Raw genomic sequence first — 21,430 nt, 5'->3', positions numbered from 1 at the left:
GGAAAGCAGTGACACAGCATGGCATCAATCCAAAGACCAAAATCAGTCAAAGAACAGCCGGAAGTGTTACAGGATTAAACAACCTGGGATTGGCGGTAGAGGAATGTGTATGCATGTGAACACACACACACACACACACACACACACACCATTCTTTTATCTTTTGTTTCATTCATTAGACTGCGACCATACTGGAGCACAACCTCGAAGAATTTTTAGCTGAATGAATCAATCACCTGGTACTTATTCTACCAGTCTCTTTTGCTGAACTGCTAAGTTATGGGGAAGTAAATATTCCAACTCCAATTTCCAAGCGGTGGTGGGGGAGAAACAGACAAACCCATACACACACATTTACACATGACAAGTTTCTTGCAGTTTCCATCAGCCAAAACCACTCACAAGGCATTGGTCAGCCTGGGGCTGTAGCAGAAGACTCTTTTTCAAATTGCCATGCAGTGAGATTGAACTGGGAACCTTCCAGTTGGGAAGTGAACTTCTTACCACACAGACGGCCAATGCCAGTGCCGTCTGACTGGCACCCATACCTATTGCCCACAAGGGGGCTACACACAGAGGGGACAAACAAGAACAAACGGATTAAGTCGATTACATCGACCCCAGTGCGTCACTGGTACTTAATTTATCGACCCCGAAAGGATGAAAGGTAAAGTCGACCTTGGTGGAATTTGAACTCAGAACGCAGAGGCGGACAAAATACCACAAAGCATTTCGCCCGGCGTGCTAACGATTCTGCCAGCTCGCCGCCTTCCACTGGCACCCATACCAATGGCATGTAAAAGCACCCACTACACTCTCCGAGTGGTTAGGAAGGGCATCCAGCTGTAGAAACCTTGCCGAATCAGACTGGAGCCTGGTGCAGCTTCCTGTCTTGCCAGTTCTCCATCAAACCGTCCAACCCATGCCAGCATGGAAAGCGGACGCTAAATGATGATGGTGATGGTGATGATGATGTATGTGTGTATGGATTTATATATTTTAACTGTGTATGTAGTGATTACTTGTATAAAAGACGTTAAAATGAGCAACAGCCTCGTTAAATTCGCAGAAAGCAGAGGCAGACGTGTCGTTAAATTACAATTTCTCTCTCCTCTCCATCCCTGAAGCTTTACGATAATTACTCTGAATCAGACAAATGTTTACTGTTCAAACTGGTAATCACGGCTTCTGCTAGCTTCACCCTCCTCCACATATCAAATTTAACTTCCATGCACAGTTTTTACGATTCCATTTTATCTCTTATGCATTTGCATGACTAATTTTGGAAACTTTATCAATTCTAGTACGATAGGAATACGGGAAAATAAACAAACTGGCTGACTACCAGCTCTGATTTTTAAAGACTTTCTAATACGCTGGTGGAGAGAAATTAGTGGCTGTATTTTTATATTTTTCTTGATAACAAGTCAGAGAAGTTTGTTGAGAAACTGTTGAGGGGATCGTCTAACAAAGACGGCCATAGAAAGAGAGAAGTGGTTTTTATTGGAGACTGTGGACGAAGAAAAGGAAGATCAAGTGGGATGCCAGGAGAGGGAAGAAATACCCATCACACGCATACATACGTCTCTCGCTCTCTCTTTCACACACGCATATACTGAGGGAAATGGACAGTTATCTCCCTCTCAAATAAATCATCTAAAAGTGTGTCAAACAGTAGCCATGCTGGGGCAATCTGATGATGACATACATGTTGACATCTGGACACCGGCACAAGTGCCAGTAATGATCATGCTTGAACGGTGCTTTTCACGTGCCACTCTTTTTACGTTGCCGCTCTGGCAACTATCACACTCGGATGGTGCTCTTAGTGCTCCACTAGCATGGATGCTAGTCATCGAATTTGATTTTGATATGTGTCAATGAATTTTAAAAGCAACAGAAGAATTTGGTTAAATATTGGGAATTAGTTTGTTTGGAACCGGGCCTCAGTCACTATTGCTCAAAGCACTGATTTATTATCTCACCATTGTTTGTATCTTTTGCTAATATACACACATACGTATTCAAAGAGGTTTCAGCACAGTTTCCATCTTAATTTCACACAAAAGGATTTATCAAAGTGAGACTTTGGCAGATAATCTTTGCCCAAAGTGCTGCAGGAATGATATCCAACATCCAAGAAGTCGCAAAGTAAATTTCTTTATTGCAACACTGGAACACTAGGATACGAAGTTTTTACATTAAAAAAAACCCACAAAGTTTTACACCCAAGTAATTAATCACATTAACAGATTGGTAATTGAGGGGGCTTTAACATTCCCATGAGAAAACATTTTAGTAAGAAATATCGCCGCCACTGCCAAGGCCACCACCACCAAAGACGGGTTACAGCAAATATCCTGTTTAACACCACAGATTTGCTTGTCAGTTGAGCATGTCTCTTAGTTGTGTGACGATATATGTATCTCTGATCCTGATTCTGGGACTCCTCAACCTGAAGAATAAAATTCTACCCAGGCCTCAGTTGCAAGGTCATGCACTGTTTATCTTGATATAAAGTCACCATATCATGCCCATATGGTTGTGATGCATGTGCCTGGTGTACTCTTAACAGACGGGTATATTGGGCTTCATATACCCCAGTGTCACTTTGATGGCATGCAATGCTCTCTCAGATAACAATAATAATAATAATAATAATAATGGATGCAGCACTTAAGAACCAGCTCTGAGAACTAATTTCACCAAGTTCCAAATAGATAAGAATATCAGATTGCTCCGTTGTAGGATGTGTGGCAGTAGAACAAAACAATCTCAGATATTGTGAGTGAGTGTAGCAAGCTGTCCCAAAAGCACTACAAAAGGAGGTATGATAACATGGCTGAGTTCATCTACTGGAGGCTATGTGGAAAGTATGACCTGAATAGAGCATGGAAATGGTATGAATATGAACCAGAAGGAGTCACCAAAAATAAGGAAAATAAGATATTGTAGGATTTTACAATCCAATGTGACTCTCTAATTGATGCTTGGAGACCAGATATTGATGTGGTAGATAAAGGAAAAAAAAGGAAACCAAGGTTATAGATATTGCAGTACCTGGGGATGCACACATAAGGGACAAAAAGAACTAGAAAAGATTGAAAAGTACAGACTACTAAAAGACGAAATTGCAAGAATGTGGACTATGAGGAGAGTGTCTGTCCTTCCAGTTGTTGTAGGGACACTTGGAGCACTAGGAACCAAGTTCGAGAAATATGTCACAGAAATAGGAATTGACATGAGAGGAGGGCAAGCCCCCCAAAAACTGCTCTGCTGGGGACAGCTAGGATTTTCAGATTGGTACTTGAATGTTGAATGTCTCCCATGATAATTATAAACCAATTATCAAAGTTTAAAATTTTCCGAAAGAGACCCTGTGAGACCTCTGACAGCAGGCTGCTGTCTGCTCTCAGAGAATCTACCCGAGTAAACAAGGCCGAGCACTCTGAGAAGTAAAACAATAATAACGACAATAATAAAATAAGACCTTAAAACAATTGGTTAAAGGCAAAGACTGATAAAACTCAATGGGAGAGCAAACGCAGAATCTGTGGAAAAGGAAAGTGAATGCAGTAAGCTAGCACAAAAAGAGTATAGACATAGGCATGACTATGTTGGTAAAAGAGTGAATTGGTATGTTAGCTAGATATGTGGTCTGAAACAGAGAATAACAATTAGAGGATTTTATGGGATTATCCTCAAAAAGACTGACCATATTATTGAAGCAAGACCAGATATGGTTATAAGGGACAAACTAGCAGTGTAAGATCACAGACTGCAATAGTATATATGATAGAGTGGATACCAAGAAATTGAAAAAAAAAATTGAGAAATATCAGCCCTAGCTGGAGTGATGAAGAGATTGTGAGAAACCAAGGTGAGAATTGTTCCTGTGGTAACTGTTTTACTTAGCATTATATCTAAAGCTTTTGATGTGTGTAACACGATGAATAAAGTGTTGCCCTGATGATCTGTTGAGGTTCGGCATCCAATTGCATTTGGAATATCCAATGCAGAGGTTGCAAAGAAGCACAATGGTGAAACAATGTACATGGTGAACAAATGCCATAAACTTGTAGTCACCGTAATTTCTCTCTCTCACACACACATACACACAAACATGTGCCGGTGGCACGTAAAAGCACCATCCGTTCGTGTCCGTTGCCAGCCTCGCCTGGCCCCCGTGCCGGTGGCACATAAAAGCACCATCCGTTTGTGGCCGTTTGCCAGCTCCGTCTGGCTCCTGTGCAGGTGGCACATAAAAAACACCCACTACACTCATGGAGTGGTTGGGGTTAGGAAGGACATCCAGCCGTAGAAACACTGCCAGATCAGACTGGAGCCTGGTGCAGCCTTCTGGCTTCACAGACCCCAGCTGAACCGTCCAACCCATGCTAGCAGGGAAAACGGATGCTAAATGATGATGATGATGATATATATACAGGAGCACTCCATCAGTTACGACAATGAGGGTCCCAGCTGATGCGATCAGCAGAACAGCCTGCTCGTGAAATTAACATGCAAGTGACTGAGCAATCCACAGACACGTGTACCCCTAACGTAGTTCTCAGGGAGATTCAGCGTGACACAGAGTGTGACATGGCCGACCCTTTGAAATACAGGTACAACTCATTTTTGCCAGCTGAGTGGACTGGAGCAACGTGAAATAAAGTGTCTTGCTCATGGACTCAACACATCTCAGGGAATCGAATTCATGACCTTACAATCGTGAGCCGAATGCCCTAGCCACTAAGCCACGTGCCTTCACAATATATATATAAAGACACACAGACACGTGTACCTGACCTTGCCTGGATTTATTAACAACAACATGAAGTGCTTTCTTTTTGCCAGTGATGAGGTCATCACAGTCTCAATCCTTGTTTGCGTTGACCTATTAATTAACTCCTCATCATCCAAATGCTTCTACATCCTTTCAATTCAAAAAACACCAGAACAAACTACACACTGTTTCATGTCAAGGTCTCTAATACTGTCACAGACTTTCCATTGTAATCCCTCTGCCAGGCAGGAACCATCAACACCAAACCTCAGTCCCATTCTTTAATATCAAGAGAAGAGACAAATCGTAAAGCACCAAACTCCACAATCTGGTGACGTACCGTCTCTATATCTGTTCAGAAGAGTAAAAATAGTAGTCAAATACTCCCTCAACACAATTCTCAATGTTGAATATTCAGTGAGCTGGCAGAGTTGTTAGCAACCTGGGCAACATTTTGTCTGTCTTTATGTTCTGGGTTTAAATGCTGCTGAGGTTGGCATTACTTTTCATGGGGGTCAATAAAATAAGTACCAGCTGAGTACTGAGGTTAATGTAATTTACCAGAATAACAGGACACACACACATACACACACACACACACAGACAAACAGACAGAGATAGGCAAGTAATTAGGTAGATGGACAACCTTACAGATAGGTAGAGAGAGAATCAAACAGATAGATGGATATAAACACAAAGAGACAGACATGTTGATCAGTAGGAGAGACAGAGATAAAAGTATTAAATAACAAGTGTTAATTAACTTCCCAATTAGTTTACTCTTTTACTTGTTTCAGTCATTTGACTGTGGCCATGCTGGAGCACCGCCTTTAATCGAGCAAATCGACTCCTTTGATTCTTTTTTTACTCAAGCAGACTCTCTGAGCCATTTTATTTCTTAAAAAATTCCAGTTATATTTTTATAATTAACAGCACCACCTGACTGGTGTCCATGTCGGTGACACGTAAAAGCACCAACCGATCGTGGCTGTTTGCCAGCCTCCTCTGGCCCCTGTGCTGGTGGCACGTAAAAAGCACCCACTACACTCACGGAGTGGTTGGCATTAGGAAGGGCATCCAGCTGTAGAAACACTGCCAGATCAAGATTGGAGTCTGGTGCAGCCTCTGGCTTCCCAAACCCCGGTTGAACCGTCCAACCCATGCTAGCATGGAAAACGGATGTTAAATGATGATGATGATGATGATGAGCTTCTTTCAGTTTCCGTCTCCCAGTTACAATGCTTCAGTTAGCCTGAGATTAGAGTAGAAGATGCTTGCCCAAGATGCCATGCATTGGGATTGAACCTGGAACCACATGGTTGGGAAGCAAACTTTTAACCACACAGCCATGTCTCTCACACCGTTTGGAGCTAACAAGGTGAACAATCTTGATGGTATTCCTGCAATCAGTCTTCAAAGAATGAACCTCTAAAGGTAGACAGTTGCCACAACAAACATTCTCCACCTTTCACACGTCTTTAACCATCTACAAACAGGAATTTGTTTACAGAGAGCCAAGACAGGTCGTGCCAAACATAGGACACCTCCATAAACAAAGTCAGTTGAAAATTGCTTTCAATGAACACATGACAATCTCTTCAACTACAGTCACTACACACACACACGTCTGATGACAGTCACTATATACATACAAGTGACAGAAACACACCTATACAAGATACACTTCTTACACACACACACACACACACACACACACACACACACCATAACGAAATTAAATCTTCCTCACACTGTCCCTCTTTACTAGTGACCTGCACCACAACTTGCAACTTGTAAAACCTCAACAATCTCTATATAAATGCTGTGACAAGTCACCCTAAACTCTGTGCAGACTTTCCATGGTGACTAGCGACACCATATTGAGATATTGTGCAGGAAGGACTAGAATTTCTGTTTTCAGATTCAGAAAACGACTGAAGCTGTGAACAGCTGTGAACTCTTTTGAAGAAACAAGACAAAACTCACATAGAAGTATTGGTCACAAACCTAAAGCAGAACAGCTGTTACACACACACACACACACACACACATATGCAGAAACTTTAGATCATAAAGTGATCTTCCAACTGATTTGAAAACCTCCCCTTTACCAACAAACTATTACTATTAACCCTAAAGATATGCTTTGCTCTTTCTCCTCTCTTTCTCTCTGTTACATTAATACTACGACGTGGTGCTGGTGCCACATAAGAGGCACGGGTAATGGTGCCATTGAAAAGCACCAAATGCACTCAATAAAGTGGTTGGCATTAGGAAGGGCATTGAGCGGCAGAGACCATGCCAAACCGGACAATGGAAGCTGGTGCAGTCCTCTGGCCTCAGCAGCTCCAGTGAAACCATCCGACCCATGCTAGTAGGGAAAACAAGCAGTAAATGATTTTTCTCTAAATTCTTCATTATTTTTAAAATTAAGAGAAACAAAAGAAGTGTTTTTCGACAAAAAGATGGCAATGAAACGGTTAAGAAAGAAGAAGTCGTTCGGCCGATTCTTTGTTTCCAGCATCTTCCCAAACAACACATTCCAAATGTGCATTTGGTTGCAGACAGTAACTGCATTGACTGGCACTGGTTGTCCTTAAAGACCTGCGTGCACACACATCATCATCATTTAACGTCCGCTTTCCATGCTAGCATGGGTTGGACGATTTGACTGAGGTCTGGCAAACCAAACTCCAATCTTGATCTGGCAGAGTTTCTACAGCTGGATGCCCTTCCTAATGCCAACCACTCTGAGAGTGTAGTGGGTGCTTTTTACATGTCACCGGCACGAGGGCTAGTTTGGTGGAACTAGCAACGGCCACGCCCAAATGGTGCTTTTTATGTGCCACCTGCACAGGAGCCAGTCCAGCGGCACTGGTGACGACCTCGCTCGAATCCATACACACACACAAACAAAAAACAAAACTCGAAGCTATCAGTCAATGCTGTTTCCATATGTAAAGAGGTACCCGGGTAGCAGTAGACAGTCGGAATTTCTTGCTCTTAATTTGCCACTGGATGTCTGACCCTACCTCAAGTACTGATCGTATCATTTTCATTTGCCATCATTTCTACAGCACTTCAAGCACTTGCTCACTGGAGATTGGTGCCAATCTAACTTTGCAAATATAACGACTGCACATGTACTTGAAGTCGTTTGTTCCTTGCCAGCCTGCCAGCCAGCCTGCCAGCCAGCCTGCCAGCCAGCCTGCTGCCAGCCAGCCAGCCAGGGTATCTGATATTCAACTATCTTCTTCTAGATTTAATGGCTGTCATGTTTATTCAGTGTTGAATATATGGCTATGACCAACAGAGAAATAACTAAATAAAAAGAGACAAAAACAGTACAAAATTTTATAAAGTTCTTGAAAAACAGAAACGTCCATGTGTAACTACTTCAGTACATGAGAGGCAATAAATCTCAGGTATTAGCTTTGATAAATATATTTTGACACTCTACCTTAAGTATTGAGTTCTCTTGGTTTTTCCTTCTGTTATTCTTTTACACCAAAGACATTATATTCAAACTGCTTACGTCTGTTATTAGCAAGGTACAGAAAAAAAAAAAAAGGCAGGCATCGTAGTTTTTACAGGCTTTCTGATGAGGGTGACGTCAGTGAACAGTCATTTGGACTTGTTGCAAACTGACAATTGCAAGAAAGATGTGAGCAATGGAGGGGGTTTCCAAAGAACTTGAGTGAGGTCATTGCCGGTACCGCCTGACTGGCCCCGTGCCGGTGGCACGTAAAAGCACCCACTACACTCTCGGAGTCGTTGGTGTTAGGGAGGGCATCCAGCTGTAGAAACTCTGCCAGATCAGATTGGATCCTGGTGCAGCCACCTGGTTCGCCAGTCCTCAGTCAAATCGTCCAACCCATGCTAGCATGGAAAGCGGATGTTAAACGATGATGATGATGATGAGAGGAAGGACTGGGAATAGTGGTGAGGGTAAGGGCAGATGTGGCACCGGGTGGAGTTGGATACAACCTGAGTGATGGGAAGAGGAGAGATGACTGAGCCAGGGGCACCTGAGCAGAAGTGGCACAAGAGCCTCAAGATTTGAAAAGATGGAACTATTGTAATAGAAAAGATAGAGAGAGAGAGAGAGAGAGAGAGAGAGAGAGAGAGAGAGAGAGAGAGAGAGAGAGGACACACAGCATGGTTGTGATGCAGAGGCTGGAGCAGATCAGTCTATCTGCTATGTATCTATATCTTGGTATTGACCCAACTATTCATCATCATCATCGTTTAACGTCCGCTTTCAATGCTGTCATGGGTTGGACGAATGACTGAGGGCTGGCGAACCAGATGGCTGCACCAGGCTCCAATCTTGATTTGGCAGAGTTTCTACAGCTGGATGCCCTTCCTAACGCCAACCACTCCAAGAGTGTAGTGGGTGCTTTTTACGTGCCAGTCAGGCGGTACTGGCAACGACCTGTTCGAATCTTTTACAGATGCCAGTAAGGCAATGCTGGTAAGGATCACGCTCGAATGGTGTCTTTTACATGCCACCTGCGCGGAGGCTAGATAGCCGCTCTGGCAACGATCACGCTCGGATGGTGCTCTTAATACCCTACTAGCACGGGGCTCGAGTGCCAGTAAGGCAACCGATGCTGGTAACGATCATGCTCGAACGGTGCCTTTTAAGTGCCACTGGCACGGAAGCCGGTTAGCCGCTCTGTCAATGATCACGCTCGTATGGTGCTCTTTGCACCAACTGGTCACAATGTGCTTCACTTTGCATTATTTTAGCTCTTGAATGATGCCAGCCTGCAGGTTAGGTGAGCAGACCGACATTGTCCCCCATCAGAAGGCTAGTCTGCCCCAGGGTGACCCATTTGAAGCTGAGTGGACTGGGGCAGGGTGAGATGAAGTGTTTTGCTCAAGAACACAATATGTCATCTGGTCTGGCAGTCAAACCTACAATCTGGCAACTGTGAGTGCTGCACACTAACCACCGGGCCATATAGCTACATAGATACATGAAAGATAATAATTGCTATCTCTGATTGCCCTTCTGTAAATCTAATTACGGTCCTCAGTAAGAATTCTCAATATACACAAACAGGCGCAGGAGTGGCTGTGTGGTAGGTAGCTTGCTTACCAGCCACATGGTTCCGGGTTCAGTCCCACTGCGTGGCACCTTAGGCAAGTGTCTTCTACTATAGCCTCGGGCCGACCAAAGCCTTGTGAGTGGATTTGGTAGACGGAAACTGAAAGAAGCCAGTCGTATATATATATATATGTATGTGTGTGTGTGTGTCTGTTTGTCTGTTTGTCCCCCCAACATCGCTTGACAACCGATACTGGTGTGTTTACATCCCCGTAACCTAGCGGTTCGGCAAAAGAGACCGATAGAATAAGTACTAGGCTTACAAAGAATAAGTCCTGGGGTCGATTTGCTTGACTAAAGGCGGTGCTCCAGCATGGCCGCAGTCAAATGACTGAAACAAGTAAAAGAGTATATGCACACAGGCTCACACACACACACACAGAGGCTCCCTCACACACACACACACACACACACACACAGAGGCTCCCTCACACACACACACACACATGCTAACAACTCCTTCCCCTCCCCTCCACATGCAGAATTTTGTAACCTCTTAAGCAACCATTACACTTTTAATTCTGCATTCACCTGAATATTTGCTTTAGGAAAACAATTCCACTGCAGCAGAAGCTGTGATCTTATTAATGTAAACAGAAGAATCGGAATAAACTGGCAGCCGCTACTAAATCTGACAAATTAAAGAAAGTATCAGCACTTTGTGTAGGCGTTTGGGAGCGGGGAAGAAGTGTGTGTGGGGTGGCAGTGGCTAATGCAGAAAAACTTTCTTGGTATCGTTTTACACACACACATAGCTGTGCTGGTGCCACATAAAAAGCACCTGTGCTGGCACCTTTTAAATAGCGCCCATGCTGGTGCCACATAAAAATCCCCCAGTACACTCCATTAAGTGGTTGGCATTAGAAAGGGCATCAAGTAACCATGTCAAAACAAACAACTGAAGCCTAGCGCAGCCCTCCAGCTGGCCACCTCTTGTTATACCATCCAACATATGTCCAGCATGGAAAACAGATATCTGATAATGATCATTCATTCATTGTTCGACTGTGGTCGAGACAATGGAATTTACTATGTTATGCCAGACTTCACGGTCCATCATAGCATTACGGAGGTCCTGTTGCTGGATGCCTGTATCCCTGGAGATTACATCAGGGTAGCAGAGTGTGCGCCCTCTGGTATCGCGAGCAGATGGCTTCCAGAAGAGAAGAGTAGAAAATATTTTGTTTTCAGCTCTACAACAATGTCCAGCAAACTGGACTCTTCTTTCTACCTTTCACAAGAGATGATACAGGTGGTAATTTCCCATATATTTGTACTTTGGTTGGATGACGCTTGCACGAGAGATTTTGAGCTCTCATAAAGAGGCGAGTGTAAGTTCCATCCAACCGCATCTCAAGCTTCTTTGATAACATCCAGGTTTCTGAGCCATAGAGTAGAATTGGTTCGACTGATAATGATGGTGACGATGGTGCTCATACGAGAACTGTCCATAAAAGACCAAACCTTTTGAAAGACAAACTCATTGTTTTACTTACATTGCATGGCTGACCGAAGCCTTGAGTGAATTTAGTAGAGGGGAAACTGAGGGAAGCCCATCAAATATGTGTATATATGTGTGTGTGTGTTAGTGTCTCTTTGCCTTGAAGTTGTGTGATAGTTGTAAGAGAGTGTGATTGTCACACAATGTGGTGCTCTTCATTTCCAATGTTCTGTGTAAACATGTCTGGTCATGGGGAAATTATCCCCTTACTTGGAAACGGGTGAAGGTTGGTACCAGGAAAGGCATCTAACCATAGAAAACCTGCCTCAAGAGATTCTGTGTGACTCATGCAAGCATGGGAAAGTGGACATTAAATGATGAAGGCTTAGAATTTCATCAGACATGACCCCTTTCAATCATAATACATCCCTGCCGGTGTTACCTTGCCCCTTATTTTGGAATGCATTTTCAGGAGCAGTGCACGATTCTTGGAGTGAAATCATCATCATCATCATCATCATCATCATTTAACGTCCGTTTTCCATGCTAGCATGGGTTGGATGGTTCAACTGGGGTCTGGGAAGCCAGGAGGCTGCACCAAGCTCCAGTCTGATCTGGCAGTGTTTCTACAGCTGGATGCTCTTACTAACGCCAACAACAATGGTTTAAAATTTTGACACAAGGCCAGCAATTTCAAGTGCGGGTGTTAGTTGGTTACATCGAGCCCCAGTGCACAACTAGTACTTATTTTAATGACCTTGAAAAGATGGACAGCAAAGTGGTGGAATTTGAACATATAACACAAAGATGGACAAAATGCCAATAAACAATTTACCTGGTGTACTTACAATTCTGCTAGCTCATTACCTTTAATTAAAATAATACTGACAATAACTCACGAACTGCACACAGAATGATGAGAATCCAGACAATAATGCTTCCATTTATCTCTCTCTCTATAAAGCTGAAGTTGTCTGTGTATGGCAGGTTTGGTAGCCTTCAACTAACACTATCTCCTCCAAGACCCTGCAGCACAAGTTGACCAAAATTGAGAGTATGATAGAAGAATCCTTGCTCTTCCTTCCGTAGAAGAAAAATTTCAAATCGGACCATGTTAACACCAAAAATTATTTACATCAAAAAGGTGCTTATTTTTCTATGAAAATCCCTATTTTTAACGATTTTTTTACAGCTGTGTCGCCATTTTCCAGTTTATTTCAACCAGAAAAATGTTCACTCAAAGAGAATAACAAGCTACATAATGCAAAATTTTTACTTTTCAAAAATTCCAATTTTAAAGGGTCAAAACAAACCCGAGCAATGCCGGGCGATACTGCTTAATATGTTTGAGTTGATTTGAGTGTGAATATGGGGGTCACAGTTGTATTGCCTCAGTGGAGAATTCGTCCTGCCTTTAAGTGTGTCCATGACACACAGGATTCTAGCAAGAATGCTGGATCTTGTTTATTGACACCAGCAGACATCAGTAAATAATTTGTTGGCTGCTTTCTATAAACAAGGGCCTGTACTCTTGTTAGATTCTTTGATCCAGGCATAGATTTGACTGAGGAGGCATACAATAAAGTTGAAATACCACATATCTCAAAACCCCGTTACATCAACGTACTACCTGTGTTATAAGTACACATTGTCTAAAGGGAGGAGATGTTCTCCAACAAAGAAACACAACAGTAATCAGATGTTCTGCAAGAACATCTTGGATACACTGATTACGATGATAATTAGAGCAAAAATCTTTTGATTAACAATTATCGTTTAATCGTTTATGAAGAAATTTTGCCATAAAACATTTATTCTGTTGGAGAATTTAACCAAATAAAAAAATGAAAAGAAGATAGCACTTTTCTTAAAATGGCAACTTCATCAATTAACCCACCAATTAGAGACAGGTAATTTCTTTAAAATGAGTTATCTAGTTTACAGAGTGCAGGTGTGCCTCCTTCACAGTGAAATTTCCTATGGCAAATTTTCTCAGGACAAAAATGTTTCTGGTGAGTTTTCCAGACTTGTTTTTCCTGCACTAACCACACTATGCTAATCCTTCATCACCAGAACTGCATCCCACTGGAAACTCCTCTCCACTTTTGTCTCTCCTTCCTGCAGGTGTTGATTTGTGACAATTTAAGTAGAACATTAATGGTATGAAGCTCACCATGCCAGAGAACATAAGGGATCACCAAGTCAAAAAACAAAACAAAACAAAAAAAACTAGAAAGTAAGCAAAAATGTAAACTGAAACAACTGACAACTGAATGGGGGGGGGGAATGGAATCTGTGTTGTGACATGAAATTTATGCAAATTAAGGAGTTGGATATAGAATAGTGAAAGGAAACCAAAAACTTTGTTTAATTGACACAGAGGTCATGAGTGAAAAAAAAGATCCTGGCAACTAACATTTAACAACATGAAGGGCTGACCTAGTTTCCTATCATTTATCCCAGAAAATGTCAGCACCACTTGTGTAAGGGGTTGGGCAAGAAGATTTGAACTTTGGGTCATTAACTCATTAAATAGTGTGTGTGTGAAGGAGGGAGGGCGGGAGGGAGAGAGAGAGAGAGAGGGAGAGAGAGAGAGAGGGAGAGAGAGAGAGAGAGAGAGGAGATTGGGAAGAGGGGTTGTCAGCCCCCAGCTGCAGATCTGACAGCCATCAATTCAATTGTCACCCATCCAGATGGAACTACTGCTATGACATGGGTTGGATGGTTGAACAGGAATTGGTGGTTCCAAGGAGTGCATTGAGCTCCAGTGTCTACTTTGGCATGGTTTCTATGGCCCAGAAGCCTATCCTCACGCCAACCACTTTTCAAAGTCATGTGGCACAAATGCATTTAGAATTACTACATAGCTCCCCAATAATTCGAAACCCTCATCATTTTACATGTGCACAAACACACACACATATATAAAGAGCCATCTATGTAGTGAAACTGAATCTAAATACATGGTGAAAGGCAAATTTGCTGCAGTATTGATCCAGAGATAATATCTCTTATTGATGTGCTGTGTTTAAAAACAATATCTATCAGAGGCCGATGAAAATTGCCCCAGCAGTGGCAGCTGCAGTTGCTAGTGAAGATGCTAATTGCATTTCTGCATGATTGAGCTTTGTCAGTAGTGTGTACTCACAGGTCAACCACATGCTCGGATGAAATCTGTTGCCACTGAAATAGGGAAATGGATTAAACAATCACTGGTGTTGTGGATAGTCATCTGGTTGAATAAAATCTATTATTTGTAACAGAAGCAGTATTTGATCCAAAGAGCCATCTGTGTTATCCTACTCAATATAAATACATCATGAAAGGCAAATATACTGCAGTTGTTTTCTGGAGATAACATCTCTTGACCCTTTAGCATTCAGATTACTCTGTTAAATGCAATGCTTATTTATTCAAATTGTTTTCAATTAATCATGCATTATCTGATAGCTTCAAGATTTCTACGATGTGATTATTTATTTTTAAAATGACATTTTAAAGCAGGTGTCAGAGGTCAGGTATGGTTAGTTTGAGCATAAAACATGGAGAATATTTGGGCCTGATATGGCCTGCTTAAATGCTAATCCAGTTAAGGGCATATTGTGATTAAAAACACTCTTTCATTGTCCTCACTCTCTTCAATGTCCCAATCTGGGAAGCTTTTTTCTATTTTTGCTCCCCCTCCTCCGCTCACATTTATCCATTTCTTATCTCATTGTTCTCTCGGCATTCATCCATTCTTCTCTCCCATCTTTTCTTTCTCTCACTGCCCCACCCCAACCCCTATTCACTCTGCCCCCCCTCCCTGGCCCTATGCTATTCTCCATCACCTCTTTCCTTGCTCTTGCTGTTCCTCTCTCTCCCCTCCTCCACCTCAACATCCTCTTCTTTCTCATCCACAACCTCCACAGCTCTTCCTTCCTTTAGCGATCCTTTCAAGATCCTCTCCCTTTTCCTCTCATCTTCCATTCCTACTTGCCTTTACAATACGATGGCGGTGGGGCTTAACCTTGAAACCCTCAACACAGTCTACCCCACATCATCCTTTCCTTTCTCACCAATCCCTTCCATATTACCCGTCCTCTCTACTCCCCACTCCCTAATATTGGTTTCAAATTTTGGCACAAGGCCAGCAATTTCAGGGCGTAGTGGTTAAGAGTGCGGGCTACTAACCCCAAGATTCCGAGTTCAATTCCAGGCAGTGACCTCAAAATAATAATAATAATAATATTGAAAAATACTTTAGGAATGAGAACCCAGGTTTGAAATTTCTCCCAAGACACCTGATGAAGGTTGGAAGGTATATCAGGTGAAACGTGTTAACAATAAACAAGATGAGGACAAATGTCGATCAATTTTAAATAATGTAAATAAAGTTGATTAGACCTTCTCTAGTGTTCAACTGGTACTTATTTTATAGACCCCCACAAGGATGAAAGGCAAAGTCAACCTCGATGGAATCTGAACTCGGAACGTAAACACACGAAATACTGTGAAGCATTTTGCCCAGTAAGCATTAAAGATTCTGCCAGCTTCTAATATTGTCTGTTTTGTTCATTAAAGATTTCCCCCTGACCCACTTCTTGTAATTGCAGGAAACGGAACTTGTACAGGTATAACCATACATGTCTCTACATGTCACATTGTAAATTGCAGCTTTCCACCAGTATTCGTTTGTTTTTTACGGCTGCTGAAGTGGACTAAGGTGTTATAATGGAGGCAGGTGAATGCAGATCAGTGACCAGGTTCTTATACTTGGAAGGTCAAACACCAAAAGAAACTTTTGATAAGATGAAAGAAGTTTATGGTGATGATGCACCATCATAGAATGTAGTCAAGCACTGGCATCGCCAGTTCAAATGTGGTCGGACATCAGTGGAAACTGCTCCTCTACCTGGACGACCACATTCTTCCATTGATGATGACACCATCCATAAAGTGGAAGCTGCCATTCAGCAACTAGCCCAAGAAGTGAAGACAAGCCTAGGGTCCATGGAAAAAAATCATTCTCGACCATTTGCACATGTGGAAGTTGTCAGCACAATAGATTCCCCGGATGCTCCCACCTTTTCAGAAGCAGGAATGAGTCAATTGCCCCCAAGCTCTTTTGGCAATGTGCCAAGAAAATGAGGAGGACGTTTTTAGCAGACTTATCACACAGGATGAAACATGGGTCCATCACTATGATCCTAAGACTAAAGTCCAGTCGAAGCAATGGAAGTATGATAACTCACCACCTCCAAAGAAGGTTTGTGTTTAACCCTCAGCAGGCAAGGTGATGCTCACAGTCTTTTGGGACCATAGAGGAGTAGTGATGAAGGATTTTCTGGCAAAGGGTACCACAATTAACAGGGAATATTATGCTTCTATGTTGCAGAAATTGTAGAGAACCATCAAAGCAGAGAGGCATGGCATGCTGACCAAAGGAGTCCACCTCCTCCAAGACAACACCCCAGTTCACAATGCGCATGTTGCCCAGATGAATGCACACTCCTGCAGCTAAGAAATCCTTCCTCATTTCCCCTTTACTCTCCCGACCTTGCACCATCTGCTTTCCACCTCTTTTTAGCCATGATGTCTTTTTTTGAAGAGGAAGCACTTTTTGGATGATGATGAACTTATTTCTGAGGTAAAGTTTTGGTGCCAGATGCAACCTACTGACTTCTACAGGTGAGGTCTTTACACCTGCATAAAGTGATGGGAGAAGCGTGTCACCATTGGTTGTGGCCATGTAGAGAAGGAATAATAATTATGCCAGGTTTTGTTTATCCCAGTCCTTGGGAAGTGGGTCAGGGGAAATCTTTAATGAACACCCCTTGTACATACATGCATATATTTACACACACACACACAGTCACATACACACATCGTATGTATATTTGTTTGTGTAGCCTGGGTGTATTATCTGAAGAAAGCCGTCCCAATGTCATCAGCCACTTGAGGCCTCACTCTATCTCTCTCCCCCTCCAACAACCAACCCTCAAACTGCACTCATTACTAACCTCATTTTTGATATAACACTTGAATCAAACTGCACCAACAAACACCAGCCACACACACACACAAACAAAAGAACACTACTGAACCACTTCTAACAATCAGATTGAGTCTCTCTTTCCTTTTATCTCTCACAATTGTTTCAGTCATTAGACCGTGGCCATGCTGGGGCACCACCTTCAAAAATTTTTAGTTGAATGAATTGATTCCAGTACTTAGTTTTTTTTTAAACCTGGTCCTTATTCTATCAGTCTCTTTTGCCAAACAGCTATGTTATGGGGACAAAAACACAACAACACCAGTTGCCAAGCAGCAGAAGACAAACAGACACAAAGGCACACACACACACACACACACACACACACACACACACACACACACACATGATGGGCTTTTTTCAGTTTCCATCTACAAAAATCTACTCACAAAGCTTCGGTTGCCCTGAAGCCATAATAGAAAACTCTTGCCAAAGGGACAGAACCCAGAACCACGTGGTTGAGAAGCAAGCTTCTTACCACACAGCCATGCCTGTACCTATAATTTCCATCTATTTCTATATTTTTTTTTAAAAGGATTCAACACATTTCTATACTGTCTTTGTTTTCTTTTATAAGTCTAAAATCAAAATCGAAATCAAATTCGATGACTGGCATCTGTGCTAGTAGGGTGCCAAGACCACCATCCGAGCGTGATCGTTGCCAGAGCAGCCAACTGGCTTCCGTGCCGGTGGCACGTAAAAGGGCACCATTCGAGCGTGATCGTTACCAACGTTGCCTTACTGGCACCTGTGCAGGTGGCATGTGTAAAAAGATTCGAGGGAGGTCATTGCCAGTACCGCTTGACTGGCCCCCGTGCTGGTGGCACGTAAAAAGCACCCACTACACTCACGGAGTGGTTGGCATTAGGAAGGGCATCCAGCTGTAGAAACTCTGCTAGATCAAGATTGGAGCCTGGTGCAGCCATCTGGTTCGCCAGCCCTCAGTCAAAATCGTCCAACCCATGCTAGCATGGAAAGCAGACGTTAAACTATGATGATGATGATGATAAGTCTGCATTTCATTTACTTCTTTGTGTTTGTATCTGGCAATGATGATAGTGAAAAGATGAAGTCAATAAAGTTTGGTCATCATCACCATTCAACGTCTGCTTTCCATGCTGCCATGGGTTGGATGGGTTGACAGGATCGGTGAGTTGCAGGGCTGCATTGAGCCCCTGTGTCAACTCTGGCAGAAGTTTCTATGGCTGAGTTCCTTTCCCTAATGCCAACTACTTTACAGAGTGACACCCGGTGCTTTTCTGATTTTCCTTGGGGGGGGGGGGCACCAGCACTAGTGGGGTCACCAAATAACTTGCAAGACAGAGAAAGAACAGGAGAAAAAAGGGGGGAAAAAACCCCTGACAACTAAGTGTGTGTGTGTGGGGGGGGTTGAGACTAGGGGAGGTGGCTTTATGCCAGATGTTGGGTGCTTAAAGTATGATACAGGGACCAGCATAGGCAGACTTGGAAGCACAATCAGGCCCCTGTTTCAGCAGTGAAACCAGGAGTGAGTGTCCATTACAGCCTTGATGGCGGCTGATTGGTCAGCATTCATGAGGGACATGGTAAACTCAGTCAGAGCTGGGCCAACACACCCTGGGTAAATGCTGCTACAAGTTTGAGTACAGGTGTCCTGCTATAGAGGAGATAGTTGGGTAGCCTACATCACATGAAGCTGGGTGGAAGTTGTTGGGAGGGAGAGAAGAGGGTAGTTGACAGGGTGCCAGAGAAGACCCTCAAAGAACAAGGAGGGGAAGATAAGAAAGGATAAGGACAGAGGATTGGCAGAAAAGGTGGGGTGGAGAGAGTGACATGATTAGAGGTGGGGGTAGAGATGAATGGGGGTAGAAGGTTGAAGATGGATGGGGATGCTGAGAAAAAAAAGAAGTCGCTTAGGGATAATAGATCAGAGAGTAGGGGGGGATGATAAGGTGTGGGTGAGCCGGGTAGAGAGATATAGATGTACATAAAGTTGGCTATAGTGAGTGGGGAGGGCATGGAAGGAATTCCTCAAAACACCAACCAGTCAGACATAAAGAAATGGGAATGAAGGAAAAGAGAGTTATGATAATAATGAACTTATTGTATACAGTGCTCAGGTGCTCAGGGTATTATCTTGGTTGCACGTCGCTGAATGGTTACCAGACGATTAATATCCTGGGCAAGATAGGGGTTCCACACCGGTGATGCAAATTCTAGGTGAGGTCTTACCATAGCTATATAAAGCTGCAGATAGATAGCCGGAGAGCGGCTCACAAAGGACTTGGTGAGTGATGCCAAGACACCCTCAGCCTTCTTGACAATTTTAGCGATGTGTTTTGTCCAACGCAAATCGCTGTCGACAATAATGCCCAGGTCACATTCACAAGAAGACTTTTTGAGATTAGTGTTGTGGAGGGAGTAGGTGGACGCTGGGTTTTTCCTCTCAAAATGGAGTTAAATAACACCAGAAGTTTTTCAGGTGATTTCATCGTTTCATGTAAAGACCTGGATTTTGTTTTTAGGGGGGGAGGCACGAAAAAAGTGAAATACAAATCAATTACAGAAAAAGTTATAACATTTATAGAGAAAAGAGACGTGAAGGATGCTGGAAGGTTGCTGGAAGGATGCTTGGGGATTGCTTGTGACTTTGTGAGCTGCGGTCGAGAACTGTTATGAAAAGCAAATTCTTCAGGTTGATTAACTGTAATTCACAGGACTGAAAGATCTAATCCACTGAAATGCAGTTCCATTGAGACAACAGCTTTAGAGATAGAGGAAGAATTTAGAACGTTTAGCTTTGAGACAGAATTTCAAATCTGGATCCTGAAAAGCAACATTCCAGAGAATCATGAGAAGGCAGTGGTTGGTACCAGATATGAACAGCTATAAGAACATGGAACAAGGGAGAGTTTTTGTAAAAAGGTAAGAGACAAGAGATAATAAAGCAGCAACTTGGAAGAAGGAGAACTAAAAACAATAGCAGAGAATATAAGGATTAGGGTAAAAAATAAAACTCCAGGTTGCTGGCAGAAGAACAAAAAGAAAAAAGGACCTCAAAAGCAATAAATACAGAAAGAAATGCAAGAAAGAATTCAAACGAGAGAGAGAGAGAGAAGGGAGAGAGGGAGGGAGAGAGGGAGATGTAGGGAGGGAGGGAGTGGGAGAGAGAGGAGAGAAAGAGAGGGGGAGAGAGGAGGAGGGAGGGAGAGAAAGAGAGAGAGTGAGTGATAGAGAGGGGGAGAGAGAAGGAGGGAGAGGGAGGGAGGGAGAGAGAGAGAAGAGAGGGAGGGAGGGAGTGGGAGAGAGAGAGTGAGAGAGAAGGAGGGAGAGGGAGGGAGAGAAAGAGAGAGAGAGAGAGAGAGAGAGAGAATAGTGTGTTAAGATGTCTACTAGCAGAAATAAGATGCTGAAAAATGGAAAAAAGGTCTGGAGATTAATTTGAAAAAACTAAATCTGAAAATAAAGAACAAGATGTAAAAGAGAGAGAGTGAGGAAAGAAAGAATGAAAGAATATGGATAAAGACTATATTTTGTGGAAAATGGGGCCAAGGACGGAAGGAATGGTTAAATAGAAAAAGGAAACTTCCTGGAGGCAAAGATTAGAGAATAAAACCCAAGAGATGGGGGTGGTGGGGGGTAGAATGGAGAGAAATCTGCTGGAGATAAACAGGGCAGATCTTATTAAGAAAGCTATTTAAGTCTTATCTCAGCACATTACCAAATCATTGTGTTTGACTCAGTTTAAAACTAGACAAGAATTAAGTAGGATTTAGGGGGAGGTAGGGGTGGGGGGTGGGAGAGAACCCGAAACAAAACTTTGAAGGTTTTTAATTAAAATAAGAAAGTTTTCATTCAACTGGTTCTTGCATTGGATTTCCAATCTTTAGTTCCCCTCTTCATATATGTTAAACCATCTTTCTCTACTGTGGCCCCACTAAGTCAAAGGGCATCTTGATCTTGTGAGCTAAATGGTGACCTCACTCGAGTTGATGCCCTGGAAAAAAGCATTCGTCAAACTGTAAAATGGTTGGTTAGAAAATGTAACCAGGTGTAGAAACCAATCAGACAATCAGA

The 21,430-nt window shown here is 42.8% G+C and overlaps 1 protein-coding gene across 3 annotated transcripts in view; it reads right to left on the bottom strand.

Annotated features, from left to right (window-relative positions):
* Positions 1–21,430, bottom strand: part of LOC115224274 (cGMP-inhibited 3',5'-cyclic phosphodiesterase A) — a 303,573-nt gene that overhangs the window by 160,243 nt on the left and 121,900 nt on the right. The gene's annotated exons all lie outside the window — the stretch shown is intronic.

The sequence above is a fragment of the Octopus sinensis genome, linkage group LG2 (genome assembly GCF_006345805.1).
Source record: "Octopus sinensis linkage group LG2, ASM634580v1, whole genome shotgun sequence".
NCBI classification, from domain to species: domain Eukaryota; kingdom Metazoa; phylum Mollusca; class Cephalopoda; order Octopoda; family Octopodidae; genus Octopus; species Octopus sinensis.
Note: the sequence above shows the minus strand (reverse complement) of the source record. Positions and strands in the feature narration are given on the sequence as shown.